Here is a 17,358-nt window from a genome sequence, read left to right as displayed (position 1 = left end):
CTCCATACCGGATATCGGAGGGGGCGGGGCAGCACAAGCTCAAAAGTTCGCGGCGGATTGTCGCGTTGGTGACTTCGTTGATTGAGCGAGGCGCGTCGGATCCTGCCCGCGTGACCGCATGGGAAGCTCCAAGTGACAAAGCCATCGGCGGACTGCCTTCATTAGCGTTGCTCAGAATCTTTTCTTACCTTTTTTAAAAATCCATAAACTGTAGTAAATTTGGATTTTTTAAAAAAAATCTTTATCAATTTTTAAACAATTTCTTTTAAAAAATTACAATCATCCTTTTAGTATGTCTGCATTGTTACATTAAAAAAAAGAAAGTTTCATATTTATTTATCATCACGGCACTCTTACATAAACCTTATTCTTTTAATATACACTGCTCAAAAAAAAAAAAGAACACTCAAAAAACACATCCTAGATCTGAATAAATGAAATATTCTCATTGAATACTTTGTTCTGTACAAAGTTGAATGTGCTGACAACAAAATGAAATTGATTGTCAATTTCTGTGAAATCAAGCTTCCTAAATGGACATATTGATTTCACAGAAGTTTGATTTACTTGGAGTTATATTCTGTTGTTTAAAGCAGTGTTTTTCAACCAGTGTGCCGTGGCACACTAGTGTGCCGCGAGACATGGTCAGGTGTGCCGCGAAGCTCAGCAAGAGAGAGAAAGAGAAAAAAAGCAAGACAGAGAGAGAGAGAAAGAGAGAGAAAGCAAGACAGAGAGAAAGAAAGAGAGAAAGAAAGCAAGAGAGAGAGAGAAAGAGAGAGAGAGAGAGAAAGCAAGAGAGAGAAAGAGGCAGGGAAGGAGGGAGAGATAGAAAGAGAGCAAAAAAGAGAGTAAGGAAGGAAGTGAGAAAGAAAGGGATGGACAGAGAGGGGGAGGAAGGAAGAGAGAGAAAGAGGGAGAGAAATAGAGTGAAAGGGAGGAAGAGAGATAATTTTTTTGTCCAAACTTTTTTTAGCCCCCGCACTCCCCCCCCCCCGCTCAATGTGCCCCATGATTTTGTATATGTAAAAAATGTGCCGCAGCTCAAAAAAGGTTGAAAATCACTGGTTTAAAGTGTTCCCTTTATTTTTTTGAGCAGTAATCATTTCTTTTTACATACTCTGTTTTTAACAGCTGGACTGAGCAATATGTGTCCCATGTATGCTATACAGTATTAAACTTCAACGTCCAAAATATTCTTTAAATAAATATATACATATATATATAGTGAACTCCATCAAGTGAAGTCCGTGGTCAATTTTGGGAGGTATCAAATTGTTTGAAACAGTTGTATTGTTTGAAACTGGAATAGGGGAATATCCAATTAAAACTTTTGATAACAGAGTTTGGTACAAATGTCTAAAATTTATGAACTGCTGTGCAGATCAGAGTAGCTTTTAGATTACTCTAAATCTAATCAGTCATTTTATAAACAATGAGACCGTCCTATTGTCCTCTTTTATCATTATTTTTTACTTATGTTTATACATGCTACTACTATTCGATACATGTTTGACAAATAAAATAACAATAAACAAATGTGTGTTTCAAAGATGGGAAAAAAGAATGTTGGTAAAGAAGATATTTAACAATACCACTGTAATGAAAAGTTGGATATTCTATAGCTAATAGCCATAAGAAACATATTAAGCAAGTTTCTTGGGATCCTAAGATGTGAGTACTAAATATAATAATATCTACATTTACTGAAGATCTCAAGAGAATATAAATCTGATAAATAAATAAAAATAAAATATTTTAAAGGGCGACTAACAAGTTGATAATATTGGAAGTAAAAATTGTGTGAGGGGACATTTATTGATGCATTTTCCCTACTTTAAGATCTAGACATTTGTCAATATTTAATACAGTAATAATAATTTATTTAATAATTTAATAGACATCAAGTCAGGTGGCATATACATTTAATAATTAGTTATGCTTATTCTGCAATATTCAATACACATGATTTCTAGTAATTACCAAAGAGAAATAGAATAAAAACATAAAAGACAAATAATATAAGCAGCCATGAAGCAGTAAGTCTACTGGTTGCTGTTCATTTTCCAGAGACTTCCCTGGCATTAAAGGTTTTTGGAAGACTAACAATGAGAGTGCCACTCTAATCTCAAGTGGGATGGTATTCTCAAAAGAGGGGCTGCAACAGAAAAACATAACTGTTACAAGCATTCATTCAATGATTCTTCAAGGTTAAGGGGTTGAATAAGAGGGATTTACAACTGTTTGCAAAGTTGGGACCCACTGAGTGTCTCCACAATCACACAGTAAAATGAATTGGGGGCTTGGCTACTGCTTACAATTTCAATGGTTGCAGCATTCCGCAGTCACATAATTGCCATTTGTGACCTCCCCTGCTAGTTTCTAACAAATATAATCAATAGGGAAGGCAGAAGATTGCAAGTCAACCTTGCAGTTTTTCCATACACCTATCAGCACTCCATAGTGTTTGCCTGCAGCACCTGCGCATTTTCCATAGCAATTGCCCACAATGCCTACCTGCTCACAGCTCTCAGCTGTTTGTCAGGAATTCCTGCATCTTCCATGTAGTCACTTGAGGTCCTCAGTTAACAAGTTTTATTTATTTATTTTATTTTTTATTTATTTGTTTTGTCCAATACACAATAATACACAAGGAGGGTTATAGAGGCTATAATCAGGTAGAATGTATTAAAGGGGGAATAGAGGAGAAAATAAAGGAGTAAAATATAACTATGAGAGAATAGCAGGAAAAGATATAGGGATAGAAGAGAAGATATAGGAGATATAGGAGAGACAATAGGACAGGGGACAGTAGGCACTCTGGTGCACTTATGTATGCCCCTTACTGACCTCTTAGGAACTTGGAGAGATCAACCATGGATAGTCTAAGAGTAAAGTGTTGGGGGTTAGGGGATGATACTACAGAGTCCAATAGTGAATTCCACGCTTCGACAACTCGATTACTAAAGTCGTATTTTTTACAGTCTAGTTTGGAGCAGTTAATATTAAGCTTGTATCTGTTGTGGGCTCTTGTGTTGTTGTAGTTGAAGCTGAAGTAGTCTTTGACAGGCAGGACGTTGCAGCATATGATCTTGTGGGCAATACTTAGATCATGTTTGAGGCATCTTAGTTCTAAGATTTCTAGACCCAGGATTGTAAGTCTAGTTTCGTAGGGTGTTCTCTTACGGGTAGAGGAGTGAAGAGCTCTTCTGGTGAAGTATCTCTGGACATTTTCAAGGGTATTAATGTCAGAAATGAGGTATGGGTTCCAAGCAGATGAGCTATATTCTAGGATGGGTCTGGCAAAAGTTTTATAAGCTCTGGTAAGTAGTGTGAGATTGCCAGAGCAGAAGCTATGTAGGATTAGATTAACAACTCTTAAAGTTGTACAGCCTTAAGGTTACATCGGTAACAGAGACTGCAAGGATTGTGACCCAGTTGCGTGATATTGTCTTGAAATCATTGAGACTGTGTTGCTATAGTCAAATCTGAAGTCAAATCTGTCATGCCTTGAATCAGCTGGAGTTGTGGTGCCTTTGTTGAAGCCATCAAAGCCAAACTGCCTTCCCAATGACCTGGAGTATGGGGAGTTGTGGTTCCTTTTGTTTGGCTTGCAATTGGCAGTTGCTGTTACCCTGCTTGTTCTTGGAGTTCACTGATTCCTTGCTGTCATCTACTGGAAGTCCCTTGACTCTCCTTGCCGTTGTCCTATCTGGAGTTCTTAATTCACCTTACTGCCATTGCCCTCGGGCCTTAGTCATGGAAGAGAGTGTGGCTTGTCTCGCACCCATTACTTTTGTTACATGAGGTTAGTATTTTCTGGAGAGGTCATCGAAACTGAGTATAAAGACAGCACCTGCAGAGTTGGGTCATGCAGAATGGGGGATTACTATGTGGTTGCCTGTGTGTAATGAACATACTTAACCCTGCTCGTACTATTTGTGTGTATGTGTGTACTGGGACAGGACATCAATATTTATTGCTTGCTAGTCCCAATGAGCAAAGGAAAACATAACTGTTATAGGTACTTAAGATTATAATCAAAATATTCAAAGGAGGAACAGTTACCGTGAACGGAGAAGAACCCAAATAACCTATGGCAGCAAAAAAAGTTAGAAAACAAGAAAGAATATAAAATATCTTTAAAAATGATAGTATATTTAGTTAGAAATAGCAACCAAATATGAAGCAGGCTCACAGATTTGAATCAATCTGACCCTGCAACAGAGCCACCAGATATTGGGCAAATACACTGCTCAAAAAAATAAAGGGAACACTTCAACAACACAATATAACTCCAAGTAAATTAAACTTCTGTGAAATCAAACTGTCCACTTAGGAAGCAACACTGATTGACAATCAATTTCACATGCGGTTGTGCACATTCAACAAAGTATTCAATGAGAATATTTCATTCATTCAGATCTAAGATGTGCTATTTGAGTGTTCCCTTTATTTTTTTGAGCAGTATATAACCAGTTCATATGAACGGGTGGCTCAATCTCCTCTTGAGCACCTCTCATTTAAAAATAAAAAATAATTATATACCATTAGATGGGAAGAAAAGGCAGACAATTAGCATTTGTGAAAGAAATGTTGATAATTATATACCAAGGTGGCAATTGTTATTAAAATTGCTTCCATCTGTTCCCTTTGGTGCTAACTGTAAAACTAGAACTTTGAATAATGATAGTTAATTATTTTCTTTTTAAAGAAATAAAACATAGAAACATAGAAGTCTGACGGCAGAAAAAGACCTCCTGGTCCATCTAGTCTGCCCTTATACTATTTTCTGTATTTTATCTTAGGATGGATATGTGTTTATCCCAGGCATGTTTAAATTCAGTTACTGTGGATTTATCAACCATGTCTGCTGGAAGTTTGTTCCAAGGATCTACTACTCTTTCAGTAAAATAATATTTTCTCATGTTGCTTTTGATCTTTCCCCCAACTAACTTCAGATTGTGTCCCCTTGTTCTTGTTCTTGTGTTCTTGCTGGTGGGCATGCACTAAAATTGGTACTATAATATTTGTCCAGCTATACTAGTGCTTTAACAACAGCCCATTCACACTGATGAAATATTCCCCATTTTTAGGATTTATTGAAAAATATGAGATGGTTAAAAGATGCTTCATAATATTTTACCTTGTACATTAGTTCATTTTGTTTAGTGTAAGAAAACAATACATACTATTGACTTCATTGGCTGAATTTCTCTCTTTTTTTGTTTATGTTTTCCATTTGGTTAAAGACAAGTTATCTGTACATTTTTAGAAGTTTAATATGAAGCCGTATCATTGGGCTCCAGCTACCCACTCTGGATGACATCTTCACATCTCGCTGTTCTAGGAAGGTGCATACCATTCTCAAAGACTCTTCTCATCCTGCTTTGAACTGTTGCCTTCTGGCAGAAGATACAGAATAACTAGAACTCGGACCACACATTTCCTGAATAGTTTTTATCCCAGAGCTATACTCGCACTTAACAACGAACTAAAGGGTCACCATCAGTGAACTGTTGGACAATATTACTCGGTTTGTCATGTAGATGGTTGAGCGGCTCAGGGTGGGGAATTTGTAGTGGGTGGGACATTTTATTTTATTTTTTATTCTATTTTAAAATTTACCTTTTCTGATTTTATGTATGGTGGGACTGGTCTCTGGGTGTTACATGACTTTCGTTGCCAATGACAATTCGTTGTTTTGACAATGACAATAAATTTTTTATTATTATTATTATTATTATTATTATTATTATTATTATTATATGCAAATGTTTAACTTGTGGTGAAATGGTTTCTTCAGGACCTACTTTATTGTCAAATTTTAACTCCAGTTTAAAGTATGAATGTGTGTTGTGTGCGGTGTGTATAAGTAATTTGACTGTGGTAACATCACATGAACATTCCTAATATGGACCTATTCAACATACCTAGGAATCCAAACAAAAGATTTTCAGGGTCCTATAGTTTTCCTAGGATTGTGAAAGATGCACAGTCACAAACCATCTTTTTTATAATTCTATTATTATTATTATTTTTAAAAAATGAAATTCAGAAACTTGTGAATAAATCCTACTCAATCAGCCAAACATATCACCAAATAAACATGAAAAGCTCTGATAATGAAACTCAAGGAACACAGTAAAAAATGATTAAGATAAAAATAAATTTACAAAAAGAAACCCGATGACAAGAGGGACAGCAACCATCCTTAGAATAGACAACGAAGACCTTGATGTGATAGATAGATTCTGCTTTTTTAGGATTGACTATCCATAGTAAAGGAACTGACAACCAAGAATACACCAGAGATTAATACTTGATAGGATAGCAATGAAAGTCATGGAAAAGATATTGAGATCCCATGATGTGCCGATGCTTATAAAGATCAGAGTCAATCAGAAAATGGCTTTTCCTATGGTGCTGTATGAAAGTAAGATGTGGTTTTTGAAAGAAGATACATTATTGATGGTTTTAAACTTTGGTGTTAGAGATAACTGCTGAGAATATGACTAGCCAAGAAAAACAAACAAATGAATTACAGTATATCAGTCCAAAATTCTCAGTCAAAATATTTTCAAATGGCTTGAATTATCATATTTTGGATACATTATATTAAGATCCTGTTCCGTTCTGAAGACCATAGTGCAATAGAAGAACATGACCAGCAGGATGGTGAGTGTACTTAGTCACAACAGCGATGGGTGCATTATTGGCAGACCTGAAAGATCTAATAAGATAAAGATCCTCCTGGATAAATCTGTCTTAAGGAGTTGCTAAAAGTCTAGACTGGCTTTACAGTCCATAAGCAGTCAAACATAAAGAGAAGATCAAACAGCACACCTGTGGCTAGAAATTCCAGTTATGATTATGTTCTGCTCTAGGGTGTTTATTCTCAAAATTATGTTTTGTGATTATGTAACCCTTATATGAAAGGGGTTCTGGAATGCAGCTGCCACCAACAGGATGTTCTTATGAATATTTCAATGATTGCTTATTCTGATGGTAGATCATAATCATTCACTCTTAGCTTTTCTTTTAAGTGCCTCAGTAGGATATGATATGATTCTGCTGAGATTATTTGTAATATCATGGAAAATTAAAATTGTCTCCTTAAATATTCATCTCACGCACAGACGATAGCCTCTCGTTTCATAGGCAAGGAAATGCTTCTAAGCCAATACTTAACCCTCAGAAGACTTGTTTTCTTCCAAATCCTTTGCTGGATCAAACCTTTCATTATCAAAAGCAGTCTGTTTCACTGCCATTGAACATCCCAAGATTCTGAACGAATGTCACAGTTGAGTCAAGTCAAATTAGTTGCTGATTGGACACAGATTGATAAATAGAGACTTAAAGGATTAGCTCAGGTTTTGTTTTTATTCTAGCAATTCAGAAATAAATGGATGTACTCAAGGTGGCATGTGGCAGGTTACCATCTAAATACGGGGAGAAGACAGTAGCAACTAATAATTTTTAAGTAGAAGAATTTGTTCCTAATTAAGCTTAACATCAGAGGATGTTTCCCATCAGAGGATGCAAAAAAATACACATATCTCTTCAATAAGTCTATACTGGTACAGTGGTACCTCTACTTAGGAACGCCTCTACTTAAGAACTTTTCTAGATAAGAGCTGGGTGTTCAAGATTTTTTTTGCCTCTTCTTAAGAGCCATTTTCTACTTAAGAACCCAAGCCCGGAAAAATTTCCCAAGAAATTTGAGAGAGGCACGAAGTCCGGCCAGTTTCCTGCCATTCCCCCTTTAATCTCAGCAATCTCTGGCTTTTCCGGGCTGCCAGAGGAGCTTTCGGTGGCACTTAAAGAGGCTTTGGCAGCCCAGAGCAAACAGAGCATTTTCCTTTCTCTGGGCACTTAGAGAGAGAATAAACCACTTCACTATGGTTCCTCCCATACACACCTGGCACGAGGTTGCCTCCCGGAGCATCTGGGCACAGAAAGGCAAAAGGGGGTGCTTTGCCCCAGCTAGATCAACTTGGCTTCAGCCAATTCGAGGAGTCAACACAGTGAAGCAAAGGCACCAACTACAAAGCAAACGACGAGAGGAGAGCCCTTCAGCGTGGGAAGGAAGAGGCAGCAGCAGCAGCTGCATTTCGGTCAAAGGAGCGAGAGGTTCCCCCCTCTCACCCGCCTAGGTTTCTCTCTCTGGTGCAATGTATGGGAGGCAGCCTCGCACTGGGTGTATGGGAGGCGCATGCTCCTCCTTGCCGCCTCAGAGTCCCTCTTTTTTTTTAGCCTTAAAGTTTTGGGGTTTTTTGATTCCCCTCACCTCATCTTCTTCCTTCAGCAGCGACTGTCCTCCTCCTCTTCTTCCTCCTCCTCCTCCCACCCAAATTCCAAACTTTTATTTCTTTCCTAATGGGTTTGCACGCATTACATTTGCTTTTACATTGATTCCTATGGGAAAAATTGTTTCTACTTAAGAACGTTTCTACTTAAGAACCTGATCACAGAACGAATTAAGTTGACCTATAAAGCCCTTCATGGCATCGGACCAGAATATCTCCGGGACTGCCTTCTGCCGCATGAATCCCAGCGATCGATTAGGTCCCAAAGAGTTGGCCTTCTCCGGGTCCCGTCGACTAAACAATGTCATTTGGCGGGTCCCAGGGGAAGAGCCTTCTCTGTGGCGGCCCCGACCCTCTGGAACCAACTCCCCCCTGAGATTAGAACTGCCCCCACCCTCCTTGCCTTTCGCAAACTCCTTAAAACCCACCTCTGCCATCAGGCATGGGGGAACTGAAATATCTTCCCCAGGCCTATACTGTTTATGTATGGTATGTTGTGTGCATGTTTTTTAAATTATGGGTTTTTAGCTTTCTAATTATTGAATTTGTATTACATATTGTTTTCTGTTGCTGTTGTGAGCCGCCCCGAGTCTGCGGAGAGGGGCGGCATACAAATTTAATAAATAAATAAATAAAGCTACCTTGAGCTCTGGGAAGAGAATGAGATGCAACACTCAAGACAACATTATGATGTCTTTTTAATGTTCCTTATGTTATAATGAACTTCCATAGGGTCCTTTAGTGACTCTTTTATAATGTACATCTACTATTGGGGTATAATTTAATTTAATTTAATTCATTTGACTTCTATGCTGCCCAATCCCTTGGGGCTCAGGGCAGCTTACAACAATAAAAATGTGACACAATGTTACAAAAGTCAAATACTAATTAATAAAAACAATAAAACCCCATTATAAAACAGTAGAACCCCGTTATAAAACCATAACCAACTATCCAATCAAATACCCATACATAACAAATCAGTCACAATTTGGCCGTGAATAGATGTTACATTCACGGCTCCCAAGCCTGCTGGCAGAGCCAGGTCTTTTTTTATTTATTTATTTATTTATTTATTTATTTATTTATTTATTTATTTATTTATTTATTTATTTATTTATTTATTTTATTTGATTTGATTTGATTTGATTTGATTTGATTTGGATTTGATTTGTATGCCGCCCCTCTCCGTAGACTTGGGGCGGCTCACAACATGTAATAAAACAATTCACAACAAGTCTAATAAATTTAAAAAATTAAAAAAACCCATTATTAAACCAGACACACACACAGACATACCATACATAAATTGTATAGGCCCGGGGGAGGGGGGGAATGCCTCAATTCCCCCATGCCTGACGGCAGAGGTCAGTTTTAAGGAGTTTACAGAAGGCAAGGAGGGTGGGGGCAGTTCTAATCTCCGGGGGGATCTGGTTCCAGAGAGTTGGGGCCGCCACAGAGAAGGCTCTTCCCCTGGGACCCGCCAGACGACATTGTTTACTCGACGGGACCCGGAGAAGGCCAACTCTGTGGGACCTAATCGGTCGCTGGGATTCGTGTGGCAGAAGGCGGTTCCGGAGATATTCTGGTCCGATGCCATGAAGGGCTTTATAAGTCATAACCAACACCTTGAATTGTGACCGGAAATTGATCAGCAACCAATGCAGACTGTGGAGTGTTGGTGTAACATGGGTATACCTAGGGAAGCCCATGATTGCTCTTGCAGCTGCATTCTGCATGATCTGAAGTTTCTGAACACTTTTCAAAGGTAGCCCCATGTAGAGAGCATTACAGTAGTCGAATCTCGAAGTGATGAGGGCATGAATGATTGTGAGCAGTGAGTCCCGGTCCAAATAGAGCCGCAACTAGTGCACCAGGCAAACCTGGGCAAACATCCCCCTCGCCACAGCTGAAAGATGTTTCTCTAATGTGCGCTGTGGATCGAGGACGCCCAAGTTGCGGACCCTCTCTGAGGGGGGTCAGTGATTCCCCCCCCCTAGGGTAATGGACAGATGGAATTGCCCTTGGGAGGCAGAACCCACAGCCACTCCGTCTTATCCGGGTTGAGTTTGAGTCTGTTGTCTTATAACCCTGATGTAAGGCTGTCTTGAATGAGAATATAATTAAATGCAAATAATATAAAACGAAAGAGAAGTGGTTGAGCAGCAGCAAAATGAGTGGACTCATTGCATGGTGCTGGGTGACCTCAAAGACCTGATTTGGGACAGATTGTCATGGAGAGAATCTACAGGATCTAGAGGTCAGAATAATAGTTTTGATAGCACTAGTGACATTTGTTTGCATATTTTCAGGAGAGCAAACTGTTATTTCAGCTTCACTAAATATAAATGAGAAAGCAATGCATGAGGGAAATCATGACATTTGTAAATAGAGATGAAAACATTTGTATCTACTGCAGATTTTGATAAAAAAAATTCATTTGCCATATGTTGCCCTCCTCTGACAGGATTTGGGGCAGCTGATTAACCTTGCAGCAGTTGAAAAAAAATTACATGAATATAGGAGATATAGGAGAGCATGTTATCTCTCCTATATTATAGAAACATAGAAGATTGACGGCAGAAAAAGACCTCCTAGTCCATCTAGTCTGCCTTGAGCCAGGGAATTTATTTATTTTGTTTTTATGTACAGTGGTACCTCATCATACGAACTTAATTGGTTCCAGGAGGAGGTTCGTAAGGTGAAAAGTTCGTAAGATGAAACAATGTTTCCCATAGGAATGAATGTAAAAGCAAATAATGCGTGCAAATCCTTCAGGAAAATCCCAAACTTTAGAAGGGAGGCGAACAGAGGGCAGGGAGGAGCAGCTAAAGGGGGCGGGTGGAAGAAGCAAGGCTAGGCTAAAGGGTGAGTGGGAAGGAAGAAAGGCAAGGGGGGGGCGCCCCTCCATTTTCTTTCTTCAAAAGACACCGTTTCAGTGCCTCTGCAAGCAAGCTGTTCTCTGCAAAATCTTCCTTCCTCCAAGCCGCCCCTCCCTTTTCTTTCTTCAAAAGACACCCTTTCAGTGCCTCTGCATGCAAGCTGTTCTCTGCAAAATCTTTCCTTCTCCAAGCTGCCCCTCCTTTTTCTTTCTTCAAAAAAAGGGGGGGGAAGAAACCCCTTCATCCCAGCAGCAGCTGCTTGGGTTCGTAAGGTGAAAATAGTTCAGAAGAAGAGGCAAAAAAATCTTAAACACCGCGTTCGTATCTTGAAAAGTTCGTTAGAAGAGGCGTTCGTAAGATGAGGTACCACTGTATTTGTTTTGTCAAGTACGTATTATCTCTCCTATATCTCAATTATCTCTCCTATATCTCCTATATCTTTTCTTACATTCATATATCTCTCCCTCTTTTCTTCATCGACGTATTTTATTCTCATATCTCTTCTTTTCCTTGATATATTTTACTACATGTATATTCTCTTCAACCTTCGTTTTGTATTGGACTAACTAACTAACTAACTAACTAACTAACTACATACATACATACATACATACATACATACATACATACATACATACATAGAAACATAGAAACATAGAAGTCTGACGGCAGAAAAAGACCTCATGGTCCATCTAGTCTGCCCTTATACTATTTTCTGTATTTTATCTTAGGATGGATATATGTTTATCCCAGGCATGTTTAAATTCAGTTACTGTGGATTTATCTACCACATCTGCTGGAAGTTTGTTCCAAGGATCTACTACTCTTTCAGTAAAATAATATTTTCTCATGTTGCTTTTGATCTTTCCCCCAACTAACTTCAGATTGTGTCCCCTTGTTCTTGTGTTCACTTTCCTATTAAAAACACTTCCCTCCTGGACCTTATTTAACCCTTTAATATATTTAAATGTTTCGATCATGTCCCCCCTTTTCCTTCTGTCCTCCAGACTATACAGATTGAGTTCATGAAGTCTTTCCTGATACGTTTTATGCTTAAGACCTTCCACCATTCTTGTAGCCCGTCTTTGGACCCTTTCAATTTTGTCAATATCTTTTTGTTGGTGAGGTCTCCAGAACTGAACACAGTATTCCAAATGTGGTCTCACCAGCATTCTATATAGTGGGATCATAATCTCCCTCTTCCTGCTTGTTATACCTCTAGCTATGCAGCCAAGCATCCTACTTGCTTTCCCTACCGCCTGACTGCACTGTTCACCCATTTTGAGACTGTCAGAAATCACTACCCCTAAATCCTTTTCTTTTGAAGTATTTGCCAACACTGAACTGCCAATACAATACTCAGATTGAGGATTCATACATACATACATAAAATAAACTGTAGAGATAACGTTGGGTTTATAAATTCTTTTGGGAGGGGTATACATTTTTTATTGTTTTTCATACCTTTCATACCTTGTCAATAGATTCCAATTGACATTCGTCAAATTAAAATATAATACAATACAATATCAAATGCCAATGTCTTAGTCAAATTAATCAATTTTTTCTAATTATTTTTGGTATATATATCATTCCTCCTGTGCTACCTCCTTTCCAAATGCTATCGTGGAATTCACTACTGGACTCTGTAGTATCATCTCCTAACCCCCAACACTTTACCCTTAGAATATCCACGGTTGACCTCACCAAGTTCCTAAGAGGTCAGTAAGGGGCATACATAAGTGCACCAGAGTGTCTGCCGTCCCCTGTCCTATTGTCCCTCCTATATCTCCTATATCTTCTCTTCTATACCTATATCTTTTTCTGCTATTCTCTCATAGTTATATTCCACTCCTTTCTTTTCTCCTCTATTCCCCCTTTAATACATTCTACCTGATTATATCCTCTATAACCTTCATTGTGTATTATTGTGTATTGGACAAAACAAACAAATAAACAAATAAATAAATAAATAAATAAATAACTTATAGTGTTTCACATAAAGGAAGCAGAACATACCCCTAGAGCAGCAGGAGTATGAAAAGTTCTTTTGCTACTCATGCTTCATACTTTCCAAAGAACTGCTGAGAGCTAGTTTGATATAGATGCCAGGCTAGAAATAGAGAATTCTACTCCATTCTTAAGTAAACAGTAGTTAGATCACTAACAACTGTAACAACATTGCCAAAAAAGCATTAAGGGTTATCAATCTAATCTTATGTAGCTTCTTCTCTGGTAACATCGAACTGCTAACCAGAGCTTACAAAACATTTGTCAGACCAATTCTAGAATACAGCTCACCTGTATGGAACCCACATTGCATATCAGACATTAATACAATTGGGAATCCAGAAATATTTAACAAAAAGAGTCCTTCACTCCTCCTCCCACAACAAAATACCTTACTCTACCAGACTTGAAATACTGAAATTAGACAATTTACAACTACGTCGCCTCCGAACTGATCTAACCATAGTTCACAAAATCATATACAGTGGTACCTCGGTTCTCGACCACAATTCGTTCCAGAAGTGTGGCCGAGAACCGATTTGGTCGAGTACCGAATTAATTTATCCCATAGGAAATAATGGAAATGGATTTAATTGGTTCCCAGCCCCTGTTGACTAGCTGGGAACCAATTAAATCTATTTTCTTTATTTCCTATGGGATAAAAAATCTGAGGAGCTCTATAAGCGCTCCAAGCTGCAGGAAAGGTGGGGGCGGCTGCAATCCCGGCAGCTTCAGGGGGCTCCTTTCCTCAGTGCTTCGTCTTGCTACCTGTTGGCAGCTGCACCAACTTTCTCCTTCCCGGAGGCGGCAATGGCATCGGCTTCCCTTCGAGTAGCAACAGAGCCGGGAACGTCACGTAATGAAGGGAAGCTACTGGAGTGGCGGCAACTGCTGAGATGGCTCCAGCTCAAGCCAAACTAGCTGGCTAGACGTACTTGCACTGCCTTCTTCAAAATGGAGGCATAGTTTTCAGCTGATCTTCTTGCCCTTACTGGCACTGCTCTAATCCAAACAAAGAGTGTTTAAGAGTAATGAGAAAGATAAGATTTGTTGGACTTTGTGAAAGAAATTCAGCTTATAACTACGTCGCCTAGAACATGATCTAAGCATAGCCCATAAAATGATGTGCTACAGCATCCTTCCTGTCAACGACTACTTCAGCTTCAACCTCAACAACACACAAGCACACAACAGATTCAAACGTAATGTAAACGGCTCCAAACGCGACTGCAAAAAGTATGACTTTAGTAATCGAGTGGTCGAAGCATGGAACTCACTACCAGATTCTGTAGGGTCATTTCCTAACGCCCAAAACTTTACCCTTAGACTGTCCACTGTTGACCTCTCCAGATTCCTAAGAGGTCAGTAAGGAGTGTGCATAAGCCCCTGTCCTATTGTCTTTTTATGTTTTACTAGCATCATGTATATGAATACTATCATTTCTAATGTTTTCTCTAATCTTTTATTCATGTACCAGAAATTTGGAAACCAGCCTTAAACAAAAAAAACACTTCATAAAAATCACCATGTCAATCCTTCTAATAATTATGATTTTGGAATTTTGAAATTTGAAAACCAGCCTTAAACAAAAAACACTTCATAAAAATCACCATGTCAATCCTTCTAATAATTATGATTACACCAACCAATCAGATCACTGAAACATAATCACCCAATCTATTTGCTACATTCAAACCAAATCTCCACCCCCACACTATATACTAGGAAGAAATGACAGTTGCAAACATTCCATTTTACAACAACACGAAGCTTACAACTTCAGCCTGATGATGGTGAATGAGATTTCACCGAAACGTCGCATAGACATGCAAAATATTACACAGGGCAAAACCCGAACTCAGAACAATCTACATACATATACCCGTGAAAATTTACGAAAACTAATATGATTATATCTCCACATATCTACATTATGTACTTGACAAAAGAAACAAATAGATAAATAAATATTCAAAGGAAGAAAAAAGTTCAAAAGAAAGGGCAAATTGGGGACAGTGAAATGGTATAAGCATAATCTCAAACTCTTCCAATGAAAACTGAAAATGACAGTTAAACAAGTGCAGCTGCATCGACAGTGCTCCTTGAGGAGTTAGTTGAGCCTAAAGGAAAGTATTTGTAGGCAATTGACAGAGAACTACGTAAGCACAAAGTCATACAAAATGAAAGAAAATAGTACAAAAATGCTAACAATATGTTCACTCTTGCTCAAATGACAGGATAGAAACCATAAGACAGAGAAGCAAACCTATACTAAAATTTAGGAATACTGTACCTGCCAACTAAGTAGTAAAACTTTTTAGCACCAGAAAATAGTTTTTTTTTAAAAAAAAATTCTGGTTTTGCAAAGCGATTAAATAGCATTTGTCATGATACAGAATGCTGCTTTATGCAGAGAATGGCAGCAGTTGACCTTCAAGGTATTTTATAATTTTAAATTAAAATACAAGGTAAACCTGTTAGCTTTGTTCCTATCTGTGAAAAGTGAACTCAGAAGTGTCAAACTGACAGGCCAGATGCGTCATATGAAGACTATGCCCACCCAGCTACATGAAGGGAAAACTGTCACGATATGTGACATGATGCAGCAAATTTGTAAGTGGTAGGACAAGTAACCAAAGAACCTCTTAGTCTTTGGGGATACTAATAGGAAGACTTTTCCTATGGTCAATTATTTTAATTTATTTATTTTCTAGGTTTATATACATTTCCAAGTACAGTGGTACCTCTGCTTACAAACTTAATTCGTTCCATGACCAGGTTCTTAAATAGAAAAGTTTGTAAGAAGCAGCAACTTTTCCCATAGGAATCAATGTAAAAGCAAATAATGCGTGCGATTGGGGAAAACATAGGGAGGGTGGAGGCCGTTTCCTCCTAGGAGATTCCTAGAGAGGCCCCACAGAGGCTTCTCCCTGCCTTTTCCGGCCCTTTTTCCTCCCAGGAGATTCCTACAGAGGCCCCACAGAGGCTTCTCTCTGCCTTTTCCGGTCCTGTTTCCTCCCAGGAGATTCCTAGAGAGGCCCCACAGAGGTTTCTCCCTACCTTTTCCGGTCCCGTTTACTCCCAGGAGATTCATAGAGAGGCCCCACAGAGGCTTCTCTCTGCCTTTTCAGGTCCTGTTTCCTCCCAGGAGATTCCTAGAGAGACCCCACGGAGGCTTCGCCCTGCCTTTTCTGGTTACAGTTTCAGTGGCTCCGGTTTGTAAGTGGAAAATGATTCTTCAGAAGAGGCAAAAAATATTGAACACCTGGTTCTTATCTAGAAAGGTTCGTAAGTATAGGCGTTTGTAGGTAGAGGTACCACTGTACTCCCATTTTAGAGGCTTACATATCTCATCCTGATAGCAAGGTTAAAAATGCTAAAAACAGCACCACTCAGTTAACATTCCACTTCTGTACAAAGGCCAACAGAATTCAGTTAAAAATAAATACCCTAAACCCCCGAGGGAATGTATGTAAGAGTTGGGATCATACAGATCTCAGGATGACAAAGTTCCAAAGAAAGGGGCATTGATTAAAAAGACTGACTTTTGAAGTTCCTGCTAACATTCTTTGATTTGATTGCAGGAACAATTTGGAGAAAATTGTTTGAGGATGCTTAGGTCTTGAGCTCTGCAAGGACATATGAGCCATGGAGGTTTAAATGCTTGCTCCTTGCCTGGAAATATTTTCCCAGTCTTCTTTCTTTGCTTTATATTGCATTAGGAGGTACAATTATCCTCTATAAATGTTTTTTTGTTTTCTTGTAAACAAATTAAGCAACATCTGCTCTTTTGAAGTTTTCTTACAAGGAGCAGGAACAGATTATAGGAAATTCAATCTTACTTCTAAATGCTACCAGTATTGTTCTTTTCATTGTTTTAACTTCTCTCTATAATATTGTTCCTCACAAGTGGCATTTGCCGTTTCATTTTTGACCAAGAAAGTATTTACAGTTCATGAAATTCAACAAAAAACAGCGGAACTCATTAACATATTTTATTTTTAATACATAAAATTTCAATTGGAATATTTAAGAGATTGGAATTAATACATTCATTCTCAATGCATAACATTTCTAATGGCATATCCCAAAGTTATTTATGTAGTGTTAGCTCATAGCAGTATATGAAAGTAGGGTATAAATTAAGATATAAAAATAAT

This window comes from Erythrolamprus reginae, chromosome 4 (assembly GCF_031021105.1).
Source record: "Erythrolamprus reginae isolate rEryReg1 chromosome 4, rEryReg1.hap1, whole genome shotgun sequence".
Lineage (NCBI taxonomy): Eukaryota > Metazoa > Chordata > Lepidosauria > Squamata > Dipsadidae > Erythrolamprus > Erythrolamprus reginae.
Note: the sequence above shows the minus strand (reverse complement) of the source record.